We start from the raw sequence: 13,385 nt of genomic DNA, 5'->3' as shown, positions 1-13,385 counted from the left end.
CCTGTGTCTCAACTCTTATATTCAATTATAGCGTGCGTCCGATTACACTAACCTCTAGGGCTTGAAAGTGGAACTAAACGCCGGCGCACAGAGAAACAAAACACAGAAAAATTCGCTCAGTGTCCAGCAGTTGCCAACCTGCTAAGAAACAGAGGATGGGAAGTACATGAGAAGATTCATTGTGTGTCCGAAGATGATTCTCATAGAAGATTCGATATAATTGCCATCAATAGAAGAACCCAGAAAGCGATAGACCCTACGATTTGCTTTGAACGAGACACAAATCAAGCACTGCAGATTGATGATGACAAGCGAGCTAAATATGTACCTTGTCTTCCATATCTCAGTGAAAAATATGGCATTTCGCTTTACAACTGGGATGTTGCAGGCTTACTATTTGGAGCGAGGGGTTGTTTACCAAAATTTACATGTAATATTATTAAATCCTTTAAAATTCCCTTTTATGAGGTTCAGAAGATTGTAATGGAAATTCTGAAGGCCTCTCTTCAAATTTTACACTATCATCTATATATTAACACGTAAATTTTTGTTTTAATGTACAACTCTAATCCATATTTTGCCCGTTTCATTTCCCTTTTATCTTTTATGTTTGTTAATTCCGGATCCCAGTGGTCAACCTCAATTGAGGACGGATGATTTTAAATCTTAGTAGTACAATCCCTATTCGCTGCTTTGAATATCAACACAATCGATCTGCTAGTAATGTTTATGCTTTTGCTGTTGACTGATAAGTTCCGAATGTGTATCGGCTTTCGTTAGATCATGTTTTCCACAAGAGTACCTCAGGTGGCTTGTAGCCATTACTACACACTCTAACGAGCTCTATTGTAAACAAAGTCATCAAAGTTAATACATCGTAACCTGCGTTCATTACGTTAATGGATTGTGAAACGATAACCATCTTATTTCTGAAGAAACGCAAAACCATAATTTAACAGACGTCAAGCAGAAATTTGAAAGCCAGTTACATCTTTACTATTCATAAAGACACAACGCTACTGTACTCGGTTTGCTGAAATGGAATGTTTGACTATTGATGACGTGTACACTTCTGTCAAACCTGTGTTTACAGCAAGCAAATTTATGGGTATAACCCCATTTTATTTCTTGGATACCAAGCATAGCACAGAAGGGACATCTTGTCGGCTTCTCGAATACATCGTGCCGCTCGTTTGGGGTTCCTGTCTTATCTTTAATATGGGTTACGATTTCCACCTTTGGGCACAGAAACTTTCTTCTTCTCCAGAAAGTAGCGACGTGTTATTTCTTTTGTGTAGTTTTACATTTACTCTTACAATTATCACTTTATTCATAAGAAACATATGTGCGCCAGGGAGAAATCTGATTGGCATATTAAAAAAAGTGCTGGAAGTAGATAAACGCATAGAACTCAGAGAAAGAAACACGATTTATAGTAACACAAAGTCATCAACAACTAAAGAGTTACTAATTTTTCTTTTCGTCATGGCTGTTTGTTGCTCAATTAACTATTACCAACACTACGATGGCGAACTCCTGACCATTTTCAGATCTACTGCTGGGAATGTATTATTTGTGAGCAACACGATGCTAATACTGCAATACACAACTGTAATGCGGATGGTACAGCGCAGATACGAATCTGTAAACGGCTCGTTTCTACCGTCCTTCAAGTTACAAGATCGTTTAAATCGTCACTTCCTGGCCGACAATTTGAAGACTATCGACCTGAACAAACAGGAAGACTGCTTACATGCGGCCAGTGTCTTGAGCGAAGTGCATTACATACAGGCTTTGAAGCTCGTCTACATTGACCTCTACGACGCAGTATCTCTGATCAACGCACATTTCGGATTCCCCATTTTATTGTCCATAATATCACTTCTGCTGGCCTGTGTCTCTGGACTGTATTATGGAGTTAATTTTATGAGCGACAATGCAGACAATTCTGACAAGATTTATTACTACATAATTTCTTTCTTTTGTTTATTTTGGTGTACATTTTACTTGATGCATTTCGCTTATCTTTTATTCTGCTGCCATAAAACAAGTGAAGAAGCTCGTAAAGGGGCGATTAATGTTCAAAGAATAGCTGCAGTTCCTGGCACTGGTAATGAAACGTTGTTTGAGCTACAGAATCTGTATAATCAGCTGAAAGGGATGGAAGTTCAGTTTACGGCTTGGGGTTTCTTCACTCTGGATCTGCCATTCTTGTGCACGCTGATTGGAGGAATTTTTTCTTACTTCTTGATAGTGATTCAGCTTAAATAGGCATTTTTGAAGAACGAAGAGTGAAGGCTTAATAATAACCTAATGGTTTTCATTTTATTCTACTAGACGGCGCGGCGTTCGAAATCTCACGATTTCCGTCCTATATGTTCTAAATGTCTAGTATAGAATCACCAGGCTTCGAGACTTCGGACCCGATAGAGCAGTTCAGTGGGAAATCCGCATAACGGCGTACTGAGTATAGTGGTAAAGCGTACAGTGAGTGGGGGTACAGTAGAATGAATGCCAACAAATACGCAAAGGAAAACGCTCTGGATTTGAAGGTTCTGACGAATAATTTGGTTTTCATACAAACCTATTTTCAAACTCTGTCTGAAACTATTACACGGTTAGAAAAGTCAGAGCAAGAGATGCCGGAAGTCCTCAAATTAATTTAGAAAATGATACAGAGAATTAATGAAACATCAAGCACCCCGGTTACTGAACGTGTAAAATAGAAGTGTAAATCAATTTTATGTAAAAATAACGGATATGGAACATTGTGTAACATAAACAGCAAATTAGTGGACATAGAGTCACCCGAGAATAAAGGACTGTCTCTTAGAGACTGCAATGATGTTAGGTTTTTTCGTTTTGCTCCTATCACGTCATGCGACGTAGAGCGCAGCTTTCTACAGTACAAACTTTTGCAGATAACTGAAAAAGATTTACGTTTGAGACACTGAGAATGTATCTTGTAGTACATTGCAATTCGGTACTGTAACTGCACTTCATAAAGACGACCAATAGGATAAATGAAAAAATTAAAATTGCTACATGCTTATTTCCACCATTAACACTGTGTATAATTAAACACAAATGCTTATAAAAGACAGGAGAATAAATGCTTTTCACATTCTTTGGCATTATCATTGTGTAATGTATATTTACTTTCAGAATGTACATGCATATGTGTGTTTCCCCATACTACCGTACTCTACTCTAAACAGCAACGTTGTTACCTCAACACATCTCTATCTACCTGCAGCGAGTCAACAACCTATAGTGCACGCACAGTAAACTTATTGTATCGGGTCCAAAGTCTCGAAGCCTGAGAATCACCATTTCGTAACCTCATTAACTCACTCAGATAGTGAAGAGCGAGGGGTTGAGCAATTAAGCATAAAATTGTCTTCTATGTGCACTTAAATTACTCGTAAAGACGCTTAAAATACTTAGGAAACGTAAAGTGCATAAAAAGTATAAAGAATAATAATATTAAAAAAAACATGATTTTGCTATGGTTATTCTTATTAGGCTTATGTATGTCAGAAAACAAAAAAAGACTTTAAAGACAAACTTTCCCTTCGGAATTTTTATGTGCTCTTATTGGAACATTACAAACTGCCACATTCACATCACAATTATGTAACAAAATTACCGCGATTCGTGTGAGTGCGCGTCAATTCTATGTTTTAATCTCAGCCTCCAGGAAAAGCTCTTCTTTTTGATAAAGTGATCGGCAAATAAAGTCATAAGGAGTTGTTAGATGAAGTTATTTAATACCCCAGCATCTTCAGCCCAATTTGAAAGAGTTCTCTATAATTGGTCCTGTGTCCATAGGCTAATATGACAAGAAATCGACTCCGATTCAAACGTTCCAAGAAATTGATTCAGATATATTGCACTCTTAAGTTACAAGAGCATACCAATGATGAATATTAGTGTAAATAAGGGTGTGTCAAAGTGGTAATTAAAAACATTGCAAGTGCATAACTTTTTTTTTCAATGAAAATTAAAATAATGATAAAGTGTTAATCTATACTAATAATAAATCTGTAGCCGAAATTTTTCTGGTAATTTTCGATTTTCCAAAAATAATTGGTCCTAACATATATAATTAACCACCCTGAAACCGAAAATCGCTTTTTTGAAATTTTTGTTTGTATGTCTGTCTGTATGTTTGTTACCTTTTCAAGCGATAATGGCTGAACCGATTTCGATGAAAATTGGAATATAAATTAAGTTCGTTGTAACTTAGATTATAGGCTATATGGCATTCAAAATACGTTATTTAAAAAGGGGGTTATAAGGGGGCCTGAATTAAATAGATCGAAATATCTCGCTAATTATTGATTTTTTTGAAATATGTTACATAACAAAAGTTTCTTTAAAATGATTTCTGATAAGTTTTATTCTGTAAACAATTTTGATAGGACTGATATTTAATGAGATAAATGAGTTTTAAAATTAAAATAACTGCAATCTAAGGCGGTGTATTGAAATAAAAAACAAATGACTTCGTCTATAAGGGGCCTTGGACACAACAATCGAAAGCTATGAAACATAGCCTACAGACAATGTTTCTGTGTTTGTATGAAGTAATATCGGAAGCTACATTAACCGATTTGTATAATTAATTATTATTTCATCATTGGAAAGTGTAGTTTCTCTGGATGGACATAATGCTATAATGTTATTACAGTAACTTGTGAGTGAATTGAGGACAGGTAAGATTAAAATAGCTTCTTATGCACAGAAAACTTGATAGGTTATTCTGTACATTCATTTCCTGTATTTCTTATAATAATGTTTATGAACATATTCATTTTTATCTCAGAGAATTAACGAACAACGAGAGTGTATTGGTTTAGTATGCAGTAATAGTACGTTAGCTTAGCAATCCATTATTTTATAATTCAAATTTTAACTATGCTCAATTGAATCGTGTTAAAATACATAAAATACATATGCAATAAATGCAATGCAAAAAAATTGGGTAATGAGCCAAGCAGATTATGTTGCGCTGTTGTAAATGTTGTTCCTCCTGAGATTCAAGAGCTCCCACAACAAATTAAAAACTTTCTAATTCGAGTACAGCCGTTATAAACACACTTTTTACATGATATAATATAATATAATATAATATAATTTAATATAATATAATATAATATAATATAATATAATATAATATAATATAATATAATATAATATAATATAATATAATATAATATAAGCATAATAATAAATCTGTAGCAAACTTTTTCTGTTAATTTTCGCTTTTCCAAAAATAATTGGTAATAACAATTAATAACATGTTAAAGGAATGCCATTGCACCAAATGAGTGGTCTCTGGATCAAAATGATCGCATTTTAATATTTTAAATACAATTTAAATTAAGTAACATATTAAACGATTTATCCTTCTATCAAACACGAATGTTCCCTGGATCAAATGTCCTATTTTAATTATGTAATTACTTTATACTTATTTCTAACAGGTGCATCAGAGCGCACGGGTACGGCTAGTAAGTAATATTTTCAGTGTTGGAAGTAAAATCAGCTACATTTTAAAGTAATTAATGTTCTGTTCAATTAACATTTTTCATCTTTTGGTGTAACAGTCAAACTAGTTTCTTTTCTACAGTTCTACAGAGTGAATTGCAAGTAATGCCATTAATTCTGGTGAATGATTCCTTTAGTAAAGAGCAACAAAAAATTCAACACCATTTTACTATATTTTCCAGAAAAAAGTGCATTTTGAAAAACAGTAAAACCTCATCAATCCAGACCCCGTTAAACCGAACTTCGCTTAATCCGGACAGGAAAAAAATTGAGTTTGGAAAAATTAAAGAACATTGTTTTAAGACTTACTTTTATACATTAGAACTATGGAATTACAACAATTACAATATTACACCTCAAATATTGTATACATTTCTTTACATTTTACTGTACTGAATAGTGTATTTAGGCCTATGTCCAGGGCCGGGTATTTATGGAGATCGCGAAAATCACGATATAATAGATATACAGTAGATTTTTACTACTTTGCGAATTAAGTGATTCTGATTAATAATATGCGGATAAAACAATCGCGACAAATCGCGAAATAGAGTTCTAATAGCGAAATATGAACACATTAGCGAATTATTACTATTGCGTCGTTTTATAGCGAATTTCATATTCTCTTTTTTTTCGGATTTTTTTTTCACTTGAATTTGTTATACATCCAAGTAGGCTATATTACATGGTATTCCAGGTGTTCTGATTACATTAGTGAACTCAAAAGACGGAGAATTCAACATTTCACTAATAATTTGAGTGTTAATTTGAGGGCTGCAAGTTTTTTTTTTTTTTTTTTTTTTTCGTTTTTAATGAATGTGTGTTAAATACAGTCTCAATCCAACAAATATTGTCTATTGGCCATACCGCACTTTTACTAGAATCCAACGAACCTTTAATGTTAATTATTTGGAAAGTAATATTCATACTGAGTTAATAATCAAATTCCAAAATATTGTATTTTGTAAAAGAATGAGACATTTATTTCAGTACTTCGTCAATGCGGCAGAACGCTTGGTTGAATAATTAATAACAAAATCGCTCAATGCAGAAAAGACTTCGTTTCATAATTTACCAGAATGAAAATCCTATCTCAGCTAGTAGTTCTAACATTCTGTTCAGAAAGTAATGTTCATTTATGTGCTTGCGAGACATTAAATGGCTAGTTATAATTCATTGTTCTTCGCAGAAGAGAGACAGTTTAGTTATCTCAAAATGTTGTGTGTTCTGGACTGAAGCCCTTTTTGCATAGAGCGATTCATTAGACCATTTTTGTAAATGTAAATGAAATCAAAGTGAAACGTTATTGGTTTCTTCAGTATTGTAATGGTTGTGATTGGTCGAGATCTGCGTGGCAAGAAAACAAGCGAAAGTCGTTGTCCGAAATTTCTGTCTAGAGAACTGACGTCATCAGCGAACATTCAGTGTGCATTTGTTTCTTGTGGAAGTCAGATGGGTAGGGTCTAAGCAGTCCGCTGGGATAGAGAATATCTAGTTGTGCGTGACATGCATCTCAGGTAAGATGGATTTAAAATGGGAAACCATTAGGATTAACTTAATTGTTAATATTCTTGACGTTCTTATAATAAAATTAAGAACTAGATGTTAAAAATTACTACTAAATTACATAAAATCTTAGCTATTTGAAATATAGGTATTTTTTTTTAATTGTTGGCTTAAATTGAATATACATGTGCAATTCCACATGAAAAATTTATATGTTCGATATGAAAAAATGGTGAATGTAAAGTATCCAACGTCCACTGAACGAATATTTCACTTCGCCGTAATACGTTTTTGCCATCACTGCCAATGTTCCGCTGTAATCGTATATCCAAGGTAGGCTATAACAAAAACCTAAACTAACCAAACCTAACCTGTCAAAGAAGCAACAAGTTATACTAAATATGTGTAAAATTGGCCTATGTCTCTATAGTGGGCGGGACATAAGTAACATTGACCGAAAAAAATAATTTTCCGAACTTCACTATAGTTTATTGTACACTAAATAGTTATTTCATGGAATGTTTCTCTCTATTATGGTGGGGGATCTAGGATGGGGAGTGTCATGTTTCTGCATTGTAAGGATTTGGTGTTCAGTGGCGTTATTTGTTGTTCTATATCTTTTCCAGACATATTTCAAAATTGGTTATTTTAATTTAAAAAAATGTTCACTTGTATTTCAAAACGCTTTAACTTCGGAAAGCCTTATTTGTGTTTGAAATCAGTGCATTAAATTTTATAAAGCATTCTTTGTATTTCAGAAAGAGTAAATTTAATTTCAGACAGTATGAACCCACAATTGGCTATTTTCAAGATCTGTACAGTGCTAAATTATCTTGATCGAAGCAAATCACGAAATTTGGTACAGTTTGAGAGATGTAAATTGTCTATGTTACAGAATTTGTGGTCTGTTTATTTATGATTATTAAGCGTAAATGTTGGAAGTTCGAAAATATTTGAAAAAAATAAATAAATACGTAAAGAGGAAATATCGGCCCGGTGGGGGGGTAGTGACGATTTGTATATACTGTATAAGCATTTCTGCATTGTCGAGTTGAGAAGGTTTCTGGGCGTTGTACAGCACGAGATGTTCCTTTCATCCATTAGTAATATTAGCACAGTCTAGTATATACAGTCGCGAAGTTCAATACGTAGTAAATATGCAAACATTAGATAGTTGCTTACCACTAGGATCGCTATTATCGCCTCATTACAGGCAATGCAAAATAGTACCGTCACAGTCTATTGTTTCTAGAACCCTCAAAACTCAAACTTCGTGACTGTATATAGTAGACTGTGATATTAGTAAAATTCTATTCAGGAGGTAGCTTGGAAGGCGTACCTACGGCAGACTACGCATACAGGAGAAAAGAATTAAGGTAATAAATATATACTGAATATTCTGCGCCGTAGCGTCATGGTATAAGATATCTTGCATGGGACTCGCGTTACGGAATACGCGCTGGTTACATTTCTCACGGGGAAGAAATTGTTTTGTTATTCTTCGTTTTCTTTCACTACGTGTATGGGACTAGTGCCCACCCAGCATCGTGATGAATTTGAGGAGCTATTAGCTAGCGAAATCCTACTCCACGAATCAGCTACAACGGCTAGGGGGATCATCGTGCTAACCACACAATACACCGTACTAGATGGATGATCGTTCACCTCTACTAGGCATATGGATGTGAGGCCAGCAGTCGGCTGGTCGGTTTGGCCCTCTAGGGATAGCAGCGCTACGGATTGTAATATATGTTCCGTGGGCACGCTAATTTGACAATTAATCCTTACAGACATCTTTGAACATTAAATGTTCTACCTAAAAGGAATCTTGATTCGGCTTATAATCAAGGAAATTGATCCAAACTTGAGAAATGAGGCGTAACTTACACTGTCTGCACTAATGAATTCATTAACAGTGAGTCTATTTGATGAATATTTTGAATAATATTACAAAAATGAGTAAAGATTCGTGTCGTTACTTTAAAATTCAAAGCCTTAATTTCGGTAATTAAGTATATTTCAGTGCACGATAGCAAGATAAATTTATTTGATACTGAATATAAACAAAATCCATCCAACCATTGAATAGACATATGGCTAAAATAATCCATAAACATGCTCATTTAATTTATTTTTATTTTTATTTATTTTTTCATTTTTTAAATTTTTATATTATTTTATTATTTTTAATTTTTATTTTTTTTCTAAATTTTTTCAAAAACTTGTAAACTTTTTTAGGTGAATGTAGAGTATCCAACGCCCACTGAACGAATATTTCACTTTTATCACTGCCAATGTTGCGCTATAATCGTATATGCAAGGTAGGCTATAACAAAAACCTAAACTAACCAAACCTAACCTGTCAAAGAAGCACCAAGTTATACTAAATATGTGTAAAATTGGCCTATGTCTCTATAGTGGGCGGGACATAAGTAACATTGACCCTTTTTTAAAATTCTTCTTAATGTTTAAACTTTTTTTTTAATTTTTAAATTTTTTTTATTATTTTAATTTTATTTTTTTTAATTAATTTTTTTTAATTTTATAATTTTTTATTATTTATTATGTTTTATTAATTTTTAATTATTTAGTTTTTTTTTAATTTTTGAATTTTTTAAATTTTTAATTTCTTATTCTTATTCTTGTAACTCGAAATACATTCGGTAGCTTTGAGGGTATTTCTGGTTAGAAGGGCTGAAAAATAAACGTACACCTTTTCACACGGAAATTAGTTGCTATTCAGAAACTAAGTCCATCCTCGGAACAGCTCGGGATCCGTCATGTGCGCTGTATTTACACGCATGTGTTTTACACAGAAAGATTCGTGGCCTGGTCTTTGTAACGAGAGGAAAGAGATCTCCTATCTCGATGCTTAATATTTTCTGTGTGAATCCCGCATGAACCCAAACGGCACTTAGACAAACTCACGTTTCAGGAGAGCGACCATTTTCCGTCTCAAAGAGGGTACAGTGTACATTCTATAATAAAAATAAAAATAGAATGGATACGACAAAATGTATATTATGAAACATAAAATCAATGCAAGAATTTGAGAAAGAAGTAACTTCAAAATAAAAACAAATATCACTACACACTACATGGTAATTCTGTTAAAATGCACATTCGACATATTTATACTCGTTAGCCTGATTTCTTTACTCCGTGTTACTCGTTACCGAATTTCTGTACATGGTGTTACTCGTTATCTAATTTCTGTACACCGTGTTACTCGTTACCTAACTTCTATACACCGTGTTACTCGTTACCTAATTTCTGTACACCGTGTTACTCGTTACCTAATTTCTGTGCACCGTGTTACTCGTTACCTAATTTCTGTACACCGTGTTACTCGTCACCTAATTTCTGTACATCGTGTTACTCGTCACCTAATTTCTGTACATCGTGTTACTCGTCACCTAATTTCTGTACATCGTGTTACTCGTTACCTAATTTCTGTATATCATGTTACTCGCCACCTAATTTCTGTACATCGTGTTACTCGTCACCTAATTTCTGTACATCGTGTTACTCGTTACCTAATTTCTGTACACCGTGTTATTCATTACCTAATTTCTGTATACCGTGTTACTCGTTACCTAATTTCTGTGCACCGTGTTACTCGTTACCTAATTTCTGTACACCGTGTTACTCGTTACCTAATTTCTGTACATCGTGTTACTCGTTACCTAATTTCTGTACATCGTGTTACTCGTAACCTAATTTCTGTACATCGTGTTACTCGTCACCTAATTTCTGTACATCGTGTTACTCGTTACCTAATTTCTGTACATCGTGTTACTCGTCACCTAATTTCTGTACATCGTGTTACTCGTCACGTAATTTCTGTACATCGTGTTATTCGTTACCTAATTTCTGTACATCGTGTTACTCGTTACCTAATATCTGTACATCGTGTTACTCTTTACCTAATTTCTGTACACCGTGTTACTCGTTACCTAATTTCTGTGCACCGTGTTACTCGTTACCTAATTTCTGTACACCGTGTTACTCGTCACCTAATTTCTGTACACCGTGTTACTCGTCACCTAATTTCTGTACATCGTGTTACTCGTTACCTAATTTCTGTACACCGTGTTACTCGTTACCTAATTTCTGTGCACCGTGTTACTCGTTACCTAATTTCTGTACATCGTGTTACTCGTTACCTAATCTCTGTACACCGTGTTACTCGTTACGTAATTTCTGTACATCGTGTTACTCGTTACCTAATTTCTGTACACCGTGTTAAGGCTGGTTCACAATAAAGCGGGAATGGAAACGATAACGAGAACGAGAACGGAAATAATTTTAAAATAAATAGGCTATATTTAAATGTATTCACAATAGTTAATTGTGAATACTCACATTTAAATACATTTATTTTAACAATATTTCCGTTCTCGTTCACGTTGTCGTTTCCATTCCCGCTTTATTGTGAACCAGCCTTCACTCGTTACCTAATTTCTGTACATCGTGTTACTCGCTACCTAATTTCTGTACACTTCGTGTTACTTTATATCTACATCTACAATATATCTAGGTATATTTCTGAATTAAAGGGAAGTATTTTCCCTGGAATAAAATTATACTTTATGAACTTCTGTACAGTTCATTTTGATTTCTCGCAGCGTTGATGCTCGGTTTTTAGCTACTTATATTCTGGAGTAGTTACACATTTTATTCCTTCAAATTTATATAAAAGCTTTGCCCTTCTAGGTATCGGATATCAACATTCAAGAGGAGAAACTACAGTGAACAGCATCTTCACGATTCCAAATATCGGGATGTCTGTATATCAACAGCAACAGTAGGTGATGTTTAGTGCCAAATTCGCAGTGTATGTTCAATTTTTATAGAGCCTACAAAAGCCTATTTTAGGGATAATAGTTTATTTAAAGAATACGAACTTAGTAGCATCTATTCAGAAATTTTTTCTGTTTTATGTATTTGACCCTTCATAATGTTTCCTCCGTCATGGATTTCGAAGTTAACTGTTTTATTGCCAACTGTTGTTATGTCTAGCATTCACTTGTTGAGGCAGCAACCTTGCAGATCTGCGCGCTCGTTACGAAGTAGCTTCTCTAACAATAATTATATCGAGATAAACTTTACTTTGAAGGCTTTATTCTCAGTTTTATACTGTTAATCATGCCAAAGGTTACCGTTGCCTATCTTTAGCGGTTCGGTCCGCTAAGAATTTCCAGAGTTCAAGAAATATATGTTAAGAGTGAAGGGGAAGGTTTGAAGACGGACGTTGGATAACTTTCTACCAGTACTGCAAAAGAGGTAAGTCGTCATCGTCATCGTCAGATTTCCATGTAAATGCTTCTGTTTTTATACATTTTTTTCAATTTTGACGTACGAAAAAGTGAAACCACGGTTCATAGATGCATAAATAGCGTGAAGGCAGTGGGGGTTTTTTTTTAATTTATTTATTTTATGTCGCTTTAACTTAGGAAGTCATATCGCGACAATACGTACATAAACAATTCTTACAGTTTACATTAGTTTACTGTATTACAATAATCATTTAGATACATTTGTAAATGTTGATAGCTTTCAGAAATTTAATTAAGTTTGAACTGAATGATGGGTTGTTTAGAACTGTTGATAAGTCTTTTGGTATATGGAATTGATCTCGATGAAGGTGATATAGTGGGCATTCAGAAATTAAATGTCGTACAGAGATCCTAATGTGGCAATTGGTGCATGTTGGAGGAGGAGTTCTGTCTAGAAGATGAGAATGTGTAATTCTGGTGTGGCCAACTCGCAATCTGGTGATTATTACTTGGTCTTGACGTTTAAAATTCTGTAGTGGATATTTCATTCTGCAATGCTGTACTATTTCGTGAAGTTTGCTGGATGATGACTCTGTCCATGATGTTTGCCAATGGTTGTGCAGTTTTCTGGTTATGTATTTAATGGCGTCTGTATGAGGAATAGATGTGAAAAAATGCAATGGAAGTCTTGTAGCTTCTTTTGCTGCGGCATCTACAGTTTCATTTCCAGGAATGCCCTGATGAGAAGGGATCCATATTAGAGTTATGCAGTGGGTTTTGTTAACGCAGAATTTTTACAAAAATCTGAAAGTTAGAATTTATAAAACAGTTATATTACCGGTTGTTCTGTATGGTTGTGAAACTTGGACTCTCACTCTGAGAGAGGAACTTGGGTTAAGGGTGTTTGAGAATAAGGTGCTTAGGAAAATATTTGGGGCTAAGCGGGATGAAGTTACAGGAGAATGGAGAAAGTTACACAACGCAGAACTGCATGCATTGTATTCTTCACCTGACATAATTAGGAACATTAAATCCAGACGTTTGAGA

General features: G+C 34.4%; 1 protein-coding gene across 1 annotated transcript in view; it reads left to right on the top strand.

Moving 5' to 3' along the window:
* The first annotated feature begins 6,979 nt into the window (after positions 1 to 6,979).
* LOC138691007 (zinc finger protein OZF-like) overlaps positions 6,980 to 13,385 on the top strand; it is a 152,085-nt gene continuing 145,679 nt past the window's right edge. The window contains exons 1-2 of the mRNA XM_069812657.1: positions 6,980 to 7,070; positions 11,776 to 11,866. The gene's annotated coding sequence lies outside the window, so the exon portion shown is untranslated. The remainder of the gene's footprint in view (positions 7,071 to 11,775; positions 11,867 to 13,385) is intronic.

Source organism: Periplaneta americana, chromosome 2 (genome assembly GCF_040183065.1).
Source record: "Periplaneta americana isolate PAMFEO1 chromosome 2, P.americana_PAMFEO1_priV1, whole genome shotgun sequence".
NCBI classification, from domain to species: domain Eukaryota; kingdom Metazoa; phylum Arthropoda; class Insecta; order Blattodea; family Blattidae; genus Periplaneta; species Periplaneta americana.
The sequence above is the reverse complement of the archived record's forward strand: the minus strand, read 5'-3'. Positions and strand labels throughout refer to the sequence as shown.